Source organism: Anomaloglossus baeobatrachus, chromosome 10, assembly GCF_048569485.1.
Source record: "Anomaloglossus baeobatrachus isolate aAnoBae1 chromosome 10, aAnoBae1.hap1, whole genome shotgun sequence".
Lineage (NCBI taxonomy): Eukaryota > Metazoa > Chordata > Amphibia > Anura > Aromobatidae > Anomaloglossus > Anomaloglossus baeobatrachus.
This window is the reverse complement of record NC_134362.1, coordinates 123073244-123085271: the sequence shown is the minus strand read 5'-3', so window position 1 is coordinate 123085271 and position 12028 is coordinate 123073244. Positions and strand designations below refer to the sequence as shown.

Below are 12028 nucleotides of genomic sequence, written 5' to 3'. Positions count from 1 at the left end.
GGAACCCAAAGGCTTAAACCATGAATATGAAGTACAGACTTGATTCATTGGGCCATGCATGGACATAATGGACATAATTCTAATAGGCAGGACAGGTAATAAGGAGCACAAGTTATATGCTAAAATGTGTTGTGTGACAAGACAGACACAGGAAAGGACATGATAACAGGTGTAGGGACCAACAAGGTGAGACAAGGGGTATCAGGATAGGGTCAAGTAGGTATGAATGTAGTAATGGGGCAGGCATAGAGAATTGTATGTGAATGTGAATTACAATAAATCACTAAGGAAAGGAATATGTGAGTGTGTGCCTAATGTAAACTAATATTGTACTGGCAAAATTATAGATGGAAAGGGAGAAGGGGAGGGGGGAGAGAGGAGACTGTAATTGACTACAAGGGTATGAGTTATGAGTGATCATAGGGATAGTGTTACATAAGTGGAAATACCTATGGAGGACCGGATGTGTAAGCGCATACCTTATACAAACCTATAGAGTGCTGATGGGTGAGAGTGTGATGTTAGATATAAGACATCCTATAGTGAATAGTGAGCCGTAATCAAGTGCAACAGGGATATTTCACGTGACTATGGGAACCTGGAAGGTAAAGAAAGGGGAGAAAAAACTGTTAGACAAGGTAATCAGACATAATGTAACCAGTTGATCAGACATGATCACCTGGTTTGAGACCCCCTGCCTTACACTATATAGATATCATGTTCATTCCCCATCTATCTTGCTCAGGAGAGCATCTCCCTCCCCCGGCACCAAGAGCAGCTCATACTGAATTGTTACATTGACTAGTAACACTGCACACAGAAATGCACCTTAATATTCCACTGTTAACCCTTTCCTCCCAGCAGTAACACACAACTCCTCACCTTGATATCATGGTGATTTATGGTCAGAATGACTTCAATGCGATCAGTGATTTCTATTCTAGCTCTGCTCACATAGATTTTATATCCACACTCAACTATAGGCCGTTCTTCATATTTTGGGGGCTTTTAGTCAGATATACTAGTTTGTGCCTGTATAGTATTGGTGTAGATGGGAGTGTAGGGCATGGGTTACATGGCACTGTGGTGGAATACTGATGGGAGGTATTGGTGCTGTGTTTGATGCTTCTACTGGGTATTTTCCTACAAATACTGGAACAGCTCACTGCTTAGAATGATCCTTCCCAGCTCTATAATATATTATATATACCCCACAATGCAGGCTCACACACACATTTGTCTCAAGTGTGTTGTAGGGACACAGATACAGTCTTGGTCATGTGACTAAAGGCTACTTTACACACTGCGATATCGGTCCCGATATCGCTAGTGTGGGTACCCGCCCCCATCTGTTGCGCGACACGGGCAAATCGCTGCCCATGCCGCACAACACCGACCAGACCCGTCACACATACTTACCTGCCCGGCGACGTCGCTGTGTCCGGCGAACCGCCTCCTTTCTAAGGGGGCGGTTCGTGCGGCGTCACAGCAACGTCACTGAGCGACCGCCCAATAGCAGTGGAGGGGCGGAGATGAGTGGCCGGAACATCCCGCCCACCTCCTTCCTTCCTCATAGCGGCTTTGGGGCAGGTAAGGAGAGGTTCCTCGTTTCTGCGGTGTCACACGGAGCAATGTGTGCTGCCGCAGGAGCGACGAACTACATAGTTACTGCTGCAGTAACGATAATCGAGAATGGAGACCCATGTCACCGATGAGCGATTTTGCACGTTTTTGCAACGATGCAAAATCGCTCATCGGTGTCACACGCAGCAACATCGCTAATGCGGCCGGATGTGCGTCACAAATTCCGTGACCCCAACGACTCCGCATTAGCGATGTCGCAGCGTGTAAAGCCCCCTTTAGTGGGAGTGGTGTACAGGGTCTTAGCAGTAAAGAGTATTCCATATTTCTGCCAGATACCCACAGAGATATTGAAATCTGAAAAAAGAGACTTCTGCTCATTGAAGGTAAGAACTGCTCACATAGCGTTCAACTCCACAGCAAACGAGTGCTCTAGCACTGGCATCTCAGCAGGGATATTCCCCTACTACACATGTGTGTCTGGGTCGCTGTGACAGTTTACAGGACATAACTCAGGGCACCTAGACAGAAGGCAGAGGGACTACTTTCTATTTCTGGTGTAGAGCTTAGTACAATATATATATATATACTATTACATGTGACACATGTACCTTGTATTACCATTATTCGCTGTATATGAACCCCTTTTCTCCGGGCATTATTTGTCTATAGCATTTTTCACGAACCTGAGGCAACTGAGAACCCTTCAGTGAAGGAATTCCACTAACCCTCACAATACCAACCAGGGGCCTCCCTGCAGTAACTCAGGTAGTTGTACCCATTCTCTTTCCGCATTCTATGTGTTCTTCTTCTTTCTTCTTTTTTTTCTTTTTTCTTCTTTTTATTTCTATCATGTAGTTCAGGGGTTTATGGATATATGTCCTGCATCTCATATTTCCTTTAGTGGTGCTTCTTACCCATTCTCATATCATTTACCCTAGTATTTCATGATCCTGAGGCGACTGAGAACCCTTTAATAAAGGAATCCTTTTTCACTTGAATTGTCAAGTGATACTTACCAGTGACTATCACGTAATGTTACAGGTAGTTGCATTTTCTTCCTATTCTTTCTCTCCTTTCTTCTTTGTCACACGGTCCATTGTGTTATAGCCCACGTGTCATGATAACACTTGTACCATCTTTTCATTTAGATTCCACCTACAATTATTTACCGATTCCAGTTCTGAAATAGGCTTTCATCATCTACTCACTAGAATTCTCAAGTGCATAAGGTACTGAGACATATACATGTTCACACCATTATAAAGAACAAAGTATAAACATTGAGGTTTTTCTCACACCCATGTTCCTGTGTTCTTTGATATGATATGTGTTCATTTCCTTCACTATATAGGATTGCAAGTTTTCCATTTGTACCTTAATGGCAATGACGCTATACAATTGAACACATATCATCCTGTTATCCATATAGGTGTGTATTTACCTGCTTGACTATTTTTGGTTGTTTGATCCAGAATGTTTCTCCAGATAGGTCATGTGGAAATTTTCTTTCCTCAGTACAAATGTTTTCACTATGGCTTTGGAAAAATTTTTTGTATGTGCATCATGGTCATTTGACCCATTGTACTCTCAAGTAGCAATATATTGTACTGTTATGTTGTACTATGTACTAATTACGTGTTTATATGGTTTTGTAACCCTTTATGATCTTAGATAACTTTATCCTTGATAAAGACCTAAAAACAAGGTCGAAACGTTGGATGAATTATCCTTTTGCACAAATAAAGAATTTTCAGCATTCCAAGAGTTCTTTTCTTACGTTATTGATCACTATAGTGTGCCAGAGCTATTTCTATTGAATTGACTCTTATTTTTTCTGAGCACCTGCTATATACACAGTGAGCCAGACATATTCAAGTTTCATTCAGAAGGCAGAGGGAAGCCTTAGCAGCTGAGCCTATATCTTGGCTTGTGAGCATTAGAACAGGCCGGTGATTACAGGGTAACATGAAAAATGTCCAGCTTGCATTATGACTAGAACATGACAATATCCTTTTAAGTACTAACCTATGATGCGTTCCTAAGCAGTTGATGTTATATGTTCTACATTTCATTTTCTGCATACTTTACAAGTAGTAGAATTTGCTTTGATATAGGCAACTGGATTTTCACAATGAAAAGGCAAAGGATAACGCCCGAAAAAGACGCCATACATTATGTCAGTGCCATCACTGACAAACCTGGATTGACCATGAAATACATCAATCCCCTTAAAGGTGAGTTAAAACAAGTTTTAACTAAATTGCCTTAATATTGTCATGCATTAGAATGACTGTCTTAGGTAATGATAAATATTTTCTACAGGAAGAGGAGTGTTTGCTGAAACTGAAATCGAAAAAGGGAGTTTTGTTGCAGAATATCGAGGCGAGCTCACGTATGCACTTACGATGGTAGACAACTACTCGAGATTTATGGTTGTGGTACAAGTCAAAGATCTAATGGCCCATACTGCAGCGAAGGTCTTCCAAGCACACTTATGCAGACCTCATGGCTACTCAGAGAGAGTCCTCACAGATCAAGGCACTGCCTTTGAAGCGGAAATCTTCAAGGACTTCTGCAGCTTTTACCGATGCAGGAAGATGCGCACTACACCCTACCATGCTCAAACCAATGGTTATCAACCTGCTCAGGACTTTACCCCATATTCCAGATGTGGCCTTACAAGTGATTTATAGAGGGTTAACAATACGTTGGGATCACCGGATCTAATCTCCCTTTTTATACACCCTAAAATCTTGTTTGCTTTAGAATAAACAATAACATCATAAAGGTATAGCAGTACCGTTTCAAAGTTTCGGTGTCCCAAGCAGCATTCCATCAGCCTCTGGAAGGTTCCTGGCAAATTGCACAGCTCGAAGGGCATGCTTTTGAACTCGCAGAGACCCATCGGGGTGGCAAAGGCGGTCTTCTCCCGGTCTGCCTCAGCAACGGACACTTGCCAATAGCGACTAGTGAGATCAAGGGTAGAAAAATAATTTGCAGTTCTCAATGCAGCTAGCTATTCCTCAATACAGGGGAGTGGTGCTGTCCTTCTTCTTTAACAGGACCAACGGAGCTGCCCAGAGGCTACAACTGTCACGGATAACCCCAGCCTCCTTCATGTTGCTCAACATGTCCTTGGTACACTGGTAATGTGCAGGTAGTTTTGGCTTATATCTCTCTTTGATGGGTGGGTGTGCACTTGTGGGGATGTAGTGTTTGACCCCTTTTATTCTTCAAAAGTCTAGCGGATGTTTGCTGAAGACTTGCTCATATTCTTGCACTAGCCTGTAGACCCCCTTCTTGTGATGTGAAGGTGTGGAGTCAGTGCCTACGTGTAATTCCTTACACCACTCCTCTGGCTGACTTGGTGAGCTGTCACTGAATGGGTGGGCTGAAGCAATGGTGGATGCTGCTGTTTGGATAGCATGTGTATCTACTGAGAACAGCTTATCAATGGTGGCAAATCGGAGCAGCTTAATCTCTTGCTCTCCGCAGTTCAACACTCTCATGGGCACTCTTCCCTTCCATATTAATGAATAAAACTATGATGTAAATAGCATATAGATACCCCACAAATGCAGATAAAAGTAGGTTATGGGAAAAGGGGGAAGAGAGAAACAGGAAAATAGTGGAATAAAGTATACCTTCCAGGTGGGAGAGGAAATGGCAGCACAGCCAGTGGAGGTGAAGCAAGGGGAGCCTGCAACTAAAGAGTTGAGAGCGTTATCACATGGTGACTGAGCCTGATTGTAACGGGAGCATAGAGGTGCCGATCCTGTCTTACCTGCGTTGGTGTAGAAGTGGGTGTCCTGTGGTGGAGTCAGCTGTGTGCAGTGGTGGCCGTGGGTTCTTTTATGTGCGACCGTAGTAATAGCTGCGCCCACTTCCTGTATGGGAGTGGAATGCAGTGAGGCTAATGGAACGCACGCCTGCGCATTTGTGTTTAACGTCGCGCATGTGCAGAACGGAGAAAAGGCTGCGCTCACTTCCTAATGAAAGGGAGTGAGACGCAGCTGGGAAGGGAAGGGAAAAGATTAGGGTTTGGGGATGATGAAAGGGCTTTCTACGGGCAAGGATGGCAAAGGGTGGCAGTGACGGAAAGTCAGGCAGCCTGTCCTGTCCTGTCCTGTCCGTCCGTCTTTTTGTATCATGAATTGGAAAGACTGCAAGGGGGAGGGGAGGTGCTTGGAGGAGGAGGAGTTATTCAGATTAATTGCAGTGGGCGGCGGCTGCAAAAAGCATCATTCTTCTTGTTTTTGCTCTGCAAAACAGCCTTTTCAAGGGTTGGCTTGGGTGACAAAATGTCTTCTGTAGGCGTGGGTTTGTCTCCCTCTCCCTAAGATGTGTCCGGTATAGGCCAGGGTGCCACTCAAGGCCGTAACCAATTCGGGTTATAGCTTCTCGGCCTTTTGGCTAAGATCAAGTGTAGTTTCGGAGGACGCTACCTTGGTCGGTACTGGAAGGTGCCTGGGATTGCACGTCTGCCGGCCTTGAGGAAGTGTGTGCGCCTTCTGGTGACACATAGCCCTCTTGTGCCTGGATGGTTCCCAGGCAACGGGAGGCGATCACCTTTGTTATTTTGAAGTCCTACTGTTAAACAGAAAAAAAAAAAAATTAAATCTGTTCTTATCAGTTTAATATCTGATACGTCCCCTCTCTGGGGACCATATATTAAATGGATTTTTAGAACAAGGAGATGGAAAAAATCTTGCTCTGTCCACTCCACGCATTGACCTGGTATTGCAGTACCTCCAGGACCGGTGCACCCCTTCTTAACCCAGTTTCCAAAAGCAGAACTCAATTCACCTGATTCAAATGAGCCCCATTAGTGAATTGAAAGAAAGCAAAAACTTTATATGCACCTCAATTTGGCCAATTCACTTTTCACACTTTCACCCTTTTTTTTATCTTTCACACCTTTTACTTGCTTTATTGATGCAAAAGCTGTGCCAAATAGCAAACTCATCTCCACTCAACTTGACCAACTCTGCTATGTCCCGTGCAGTATCTTATTCTCAGTCTTATCTAGATCATTTGCAATTGAATAGAATAGATCCCTTTTGGACACATTGGATTCAGCTGCTGCAGTGACTGCAGGTGTTAGAAGATGCAGACTTGGCATCAGGTGCTGTCTATCAGATTCCACTCCAATTAAAGCTTCCATTGTTTTTCGGTGTTTTCTTTGAGCAATGATGATGTCTTTAGTGATCTGTTGGCTCCCTCTCCTGGAGGAAGAGTTTGCTTGCTCTTGGACTTTCAAAAAGAGAGGTCATGATAGACATTTAGCTTCTGAGCCCAATTGGGGACAGTCATGGGTGATGAATGTTTTGCAACCTGCTGCGAAGCCTGATACCGCAATATAAGGAACGTCAAATACTAAGAATGGGCGGCCTATGAAAGAATTAGTACTTTCATTAAGCATACTTAAACGGCTAATTGGGAATAGACAAACTGTAAAAAGCCCTCTGAGAAAGCCCCTCTCTAACCTTTGTTAGTAAGCTTTTCTGTAGTCTGCCTGTTGATGTATTTTCCGTTTGAACAGTGCACAACATGAAGTGACGGAACACTGGCTTGTCACAATGTCCCCCGCTGACATCACGATAGCGCTGCTGCCTAGAAAGCCAGCTGCGCAGCAGAAGTTGCTCTTTGGGTGGGATGGTGGGCTAATGTATCTATTCCTGCTTGGTGTGAGTTTGACATGATCTAGAGCAACGAGTTCCAGCGGCTAGCGGTTGATTATTGGCTGTAATGGGGCTTTCTGGCTGGTGCCAGCCTTTCTTCTTAGCACACAGGAACCACAATCCCTACACCATGCTTCGATGGATTCTCTCATCCCAGCCCAGTAAAACTACATATTTCACACAGTTATAAGCAGCCCATGGGCATTCACCTGGATTAAAACCCATAACAGCTCATAGACCAAACAATCAATCTACCACTGGACCAAAGACAGGAAGCTAAATCCACTGCCTGCGGTAACTAACTTAATCCTATAGTCTACTCACACAACAAACCCAAGAGAAAGGAAAAAAACATGGCTTCGATTATCCATCCAATGAAAACGCATAACCATTGTGAGCCATTGGACAATGCAATTGCACACATGGTGACATGGTGCACGGCCCAATGAATCAAGTCTGTACTTCATATTCACGGTTTAAGCCCTTGGGTTCTAATGTGTCCAGAGTACATATCCAGAAAGATTCCCTTTCTTTGTGCTAAGCACAAGTCAACAATACGTTGTAAGCAGATTCTATTACCAGTCCCACACCATTTTGTGACGCATAATCGCACAGTGGCCCAATTAAGATTCCAAGTCATCGAACATGTCCCAGCCATACGCAGAGGAGGCGATAGAATTAGGAAGCTCAAAGAAAGGGAATCTTTCTGGATATATACTCTGGGCACGTTGGAACCCAAGGGCTTAAACCATGAATATGAAGAACCGACTTGATTCATTGGGCCGTGCACATTTTTTCTAACGCCCGGTTCTTTTTCGTGTTCACACTATATATGGTTCCAGTATGTATGGAGTTCCATTCTTCCTTGTTTTTTATTTGTCATGTTTGTCTGATTACCTTGTCTAACAGTTTTTTCTCCCCTTTCTTTACCTTCCAGGTTCCCATAGTCACGTGAAATATCCCTGTTGCACTTGATTACGGCTCACTATTCACTATAGGATGTCTTATATCTAACATCACACTCTCACCCATCAGCACTCTATAGGTTTGTATAAGGTATGCGCTTACACATCCGGTCCTCCATAGGTATTTCCACTTATGTAGCACTATCCCTATGATCACTCATAACTCATACCCTTGTAGTCAATTACAGCCTCCTCTCTCCCCTCTCCCCTTCTCCCTTTCCATCTATAATTTTGCCAGTACAATATTAGTTTACATTAGGCACACACTCACATATTCCTTTCCTTAGTGACTTATTGTAATTCACATTCGCATACAATTCTCTATGCCTGCCCCATTACTACATTCATACCTACTTGACCCTATCCTGATACCCCTTGTCTCACCTTGTTGGTCCCTACACCTGTTATCATCTCCTTTCCTGTGTCTGTCTTGTCACACAACACATTTTAGCATATCCCTTGTGCTCCTTATTACCTGTCCTGCCTATTAGAATTATGTCCATTATGTCCATGCATGGCCCAATGAATCAAGTCTGTACTTCATATTCATGGTTTAAGCCTTTGGGTTCCAATGTGCCCAGAGTATATATCCAGAAAGATTCCCTTTCTTTGAGCTTCCTAATTCTATTGCCTCCTCTGCGTATGGCTTGGACATGTTCGATGACTTGGAATCTTAATTGGATCACTGTGTGATTATGCGTCACAAAATGGTGTGGGACTGGTAATAGAATCTGCTTACAATGTATTGTTGACTTGTGTTTAGCTCAAAGAAAGAGAATCTTTCTGGATATGTACTCTGGGCACATTAGAACCCAAGGGCTTAAACCGTGAATATGAAGTAAAGACTTGATTCATTGGGCCGTGCACCATGTCACCATGTGTCCAATTGCATTGTCCAATGGCTCACAATGGTTATGCGTTTTCATTGGATGGATAATCGAAGCCATGTTTTTTTCCTTTCTGTTGGGTTTGTTGTGTGAGTAGCCTATAGGATTAAGTTGGTTACCGCAGGCAGTGGATTTAACTTCCTGTCTTTGGTCCAGTGGTAGATGGATTGTCTGGTCTATGGTCAGGTGAATGCCCATGGGCTGCTTATGACTGTGTAAAATATGTAGTTTTACTGGGCTGGGATGAGAGAATCCATTGAAGCATGGTGTAGGGATTGTGGTTCCTGTGTGCTAAGAAGAGAGGCTGGCACCAGCCAGAAAGCCCCATTGCAGCCAATAATCACTTAATAACTTTTTCAACTTGTCATCATATGGGAGGCCTTCCATTCCTTGTAGTAGTCTAGTTGCCCACCTTTGAACTGACTCTAACTTCTGAATGTCCTTTTTAAAATGTGGAGCCCAAAACTGGTTCCCATATTCCAGATGTAGCCTTACAAGTGATTTATAGAGGTTGATCATCTTTACTTATCATTTAAAACTTTCAAACTGGTACACTCAACACATAAAGCCCCCCCCTTTTAAAGAGTAGTTTCCCTGTACCTAAGTGGGGGTCTACCTAGGTTGGAGCGAGTGGACCTTCGGGGTCCGGTGTCAGTGGTGACAGGCAGTGGGGCAGAGGGAACAGTCAGTTCCTCCTCCCTGCTATCATGTGGGGCAGGCGGAGGCGTAGGGGAGCTGGGTACAGGTACATCCCTGGGCACTGGCTCGCGGTTAACCGTTTCCATCATTTCTTCATCCACGGGTTGTGGGAACAGTATCACTGGAAGGATCACCGCACCGTTCTGTGTAGGCCAGTCTGCTGGAAAATCACCCATCATGGTGTGGATTACCTCTTTTTCCTTCTCCACTGGACTGGGAACTGGAGCCTCATCCGCTACTCTCAATGCTGGTGGGCACTTCTTCAGGTGGTCTCGGGAAACCGTGGCCAAAGTCCCCCCCTGGTCACGGCTGATCTGGTAGGCCTTCCCATTCTCCCATCCTGTGGGCTGGACTACATACGGGGTTTTTTCCCATTGATCATCCAGCTTGTGGGCCCTTCTTTTCCGCTTCAGCACTACATCCCCAGGTTGGAAGGAACCGGCAGGCGCCTTCTTGTTGAAGCACTGCTCCTGTTGTCCCCGACTCCGGCACAAGTTCTTTTCAACATACTCCTGGACCTGTCGGTACTGTGTCCTCCGCCGAGTGTCCCATTCAGCTGTCGACAGGAGTGCTTCTGAAGCTTCCAAGCCCATTTCCAGATCCACTGGTAGCCGGCCGGGACGAGCTCTCATCAGGTATGCTGGAGTGCATTTCGTAGAGCTGGAAGGGATGTTGTTGTACATATCGACCAGGTCAGGTAGCTTCTCCAGCCACAGGTTCCGCTCTTCCAGTGGTAACGTCTTGAGGAGGCCCAGGACCAAGTGGTTCATCTTTTCACAAATGCCATTGGTTTGGGCGTGGTAAGGCGTGGTCCGGATTTTCTTGCAGCCGTACAACTGGCAGAATTCCTGGAATACCTCTGCTTCAAAGGCCGGACCCTGGTCGGTAAGCACCCTCTCCGGGTACCAATGCGGTCAACAGAAATAAGCCTGGAAAGCCTTAGCAGCGGTGCGGCCGGTTAAGTCCTTAACTGGGACAACCACCAGGAACCTCGAGTAGTGGTCTACGATGGTCAGAGCGTAGGTGTACCCACTTCGGCTGGGGGTGAGCTTTACATGGTCAAGGGCAACCAGCTCCAGCGGTTGGTGTGTAATGATCGGGTGTAGGGGTGCCTTCTGGCTGGCCTCGTCCTTCCTTCTCAATGCGCAAGGGCCACATTCTCGGCACCAGGCCTCCACAGATTCCCGCATTCCACTCCAATAGAACCGCTCTCTTAACAACATCTCTAGCTTCTTCCACCCGAAGTGCACTGCACCATCATGGTATGCTTGCAGGACGGTGGGCACTTTAGCCTGGGGAATCACCAGCTGGCGGATCTTCTCGTGAGTCTTTGGATTAATCAGCTCGCGATACAACTTCCCCTGGTGTAGGTATTGCCGGGTCCGTTCTTGCCACAGACGTTGGGCTTCGGCAGGGGCAGCAGGGTCTATCCCAGCAGAAATACCTCAAAGAAAAAACCCCACCATAAAATTCAAACACTTTATTTCATAGATCAACAAGTACAAACTTAAAAACAGAGTTGGTTTGATACCCTAAGTCACTAGTTAAAGGGGGGGCATGTTAGGCCAATTCCCTATTGTGACCCTTCCTATCAGCAGGGGTCGGCACCCTACATATATGACCGTTATGGCGCCCCTGCTCCAACGTCGACTGACCCTTCTTGCCCTATACTGACACTGTTATTCGTGCTGCTGATCTCAATGAGAGCTTCTGTATAGTGTTTCGTGAAGTTCTCATGCATCCACCCAAGCATTCAAAAGGTGGAATTTTCAATATATGTCTATTATTTCCCTGATGTTTAAATTAGACATCTCAGCAATACATGTGATCAGTAATAGAAGGTGCTGTCCATCTTGTATCAAACTTCATATATCACCAGTAAATAGTGTAGCCCAATCGCCACTGCTTCGCCAACTGGCATAGCTCACTGCCCATTAAAAATTGTTGTAGCCAAATCGCCTACTGCTTCGCCATAAGGCATAGCTCCTTGCCCGACGCGTTTCTCCTCCTGAATCAACAATCGAGCGGAGGTTCATCAGGGGCTATTCAGGGCTCAGTTGCATAGATGTCAGACTGCAATTATCAATATACCTGTATTAGATGATTAATCACCACATTAGGAGTCCACACAACGCAATTCTATATGGAGCCATTACTCACATTGCAATAGTGCCAAAAAATAGTAATTCAATCCTTCAATAAGGTAATGTCG

At 45.0% G+C, this 12028-nt stretch overlaps 1 pseudogene; it reads left to right on the top strand.

Annotated features, from left to right (window-relative positions):
• Positions 1–6148: 6148 nt before the first annotated feature.
• On the top strand, positions 6149–6355 carry LOC142255544 (U2 spliceosomal RNA; annotated as a pseudogene).
• Positions 6356–12028: the final 5673 nt, after the last annotated feature.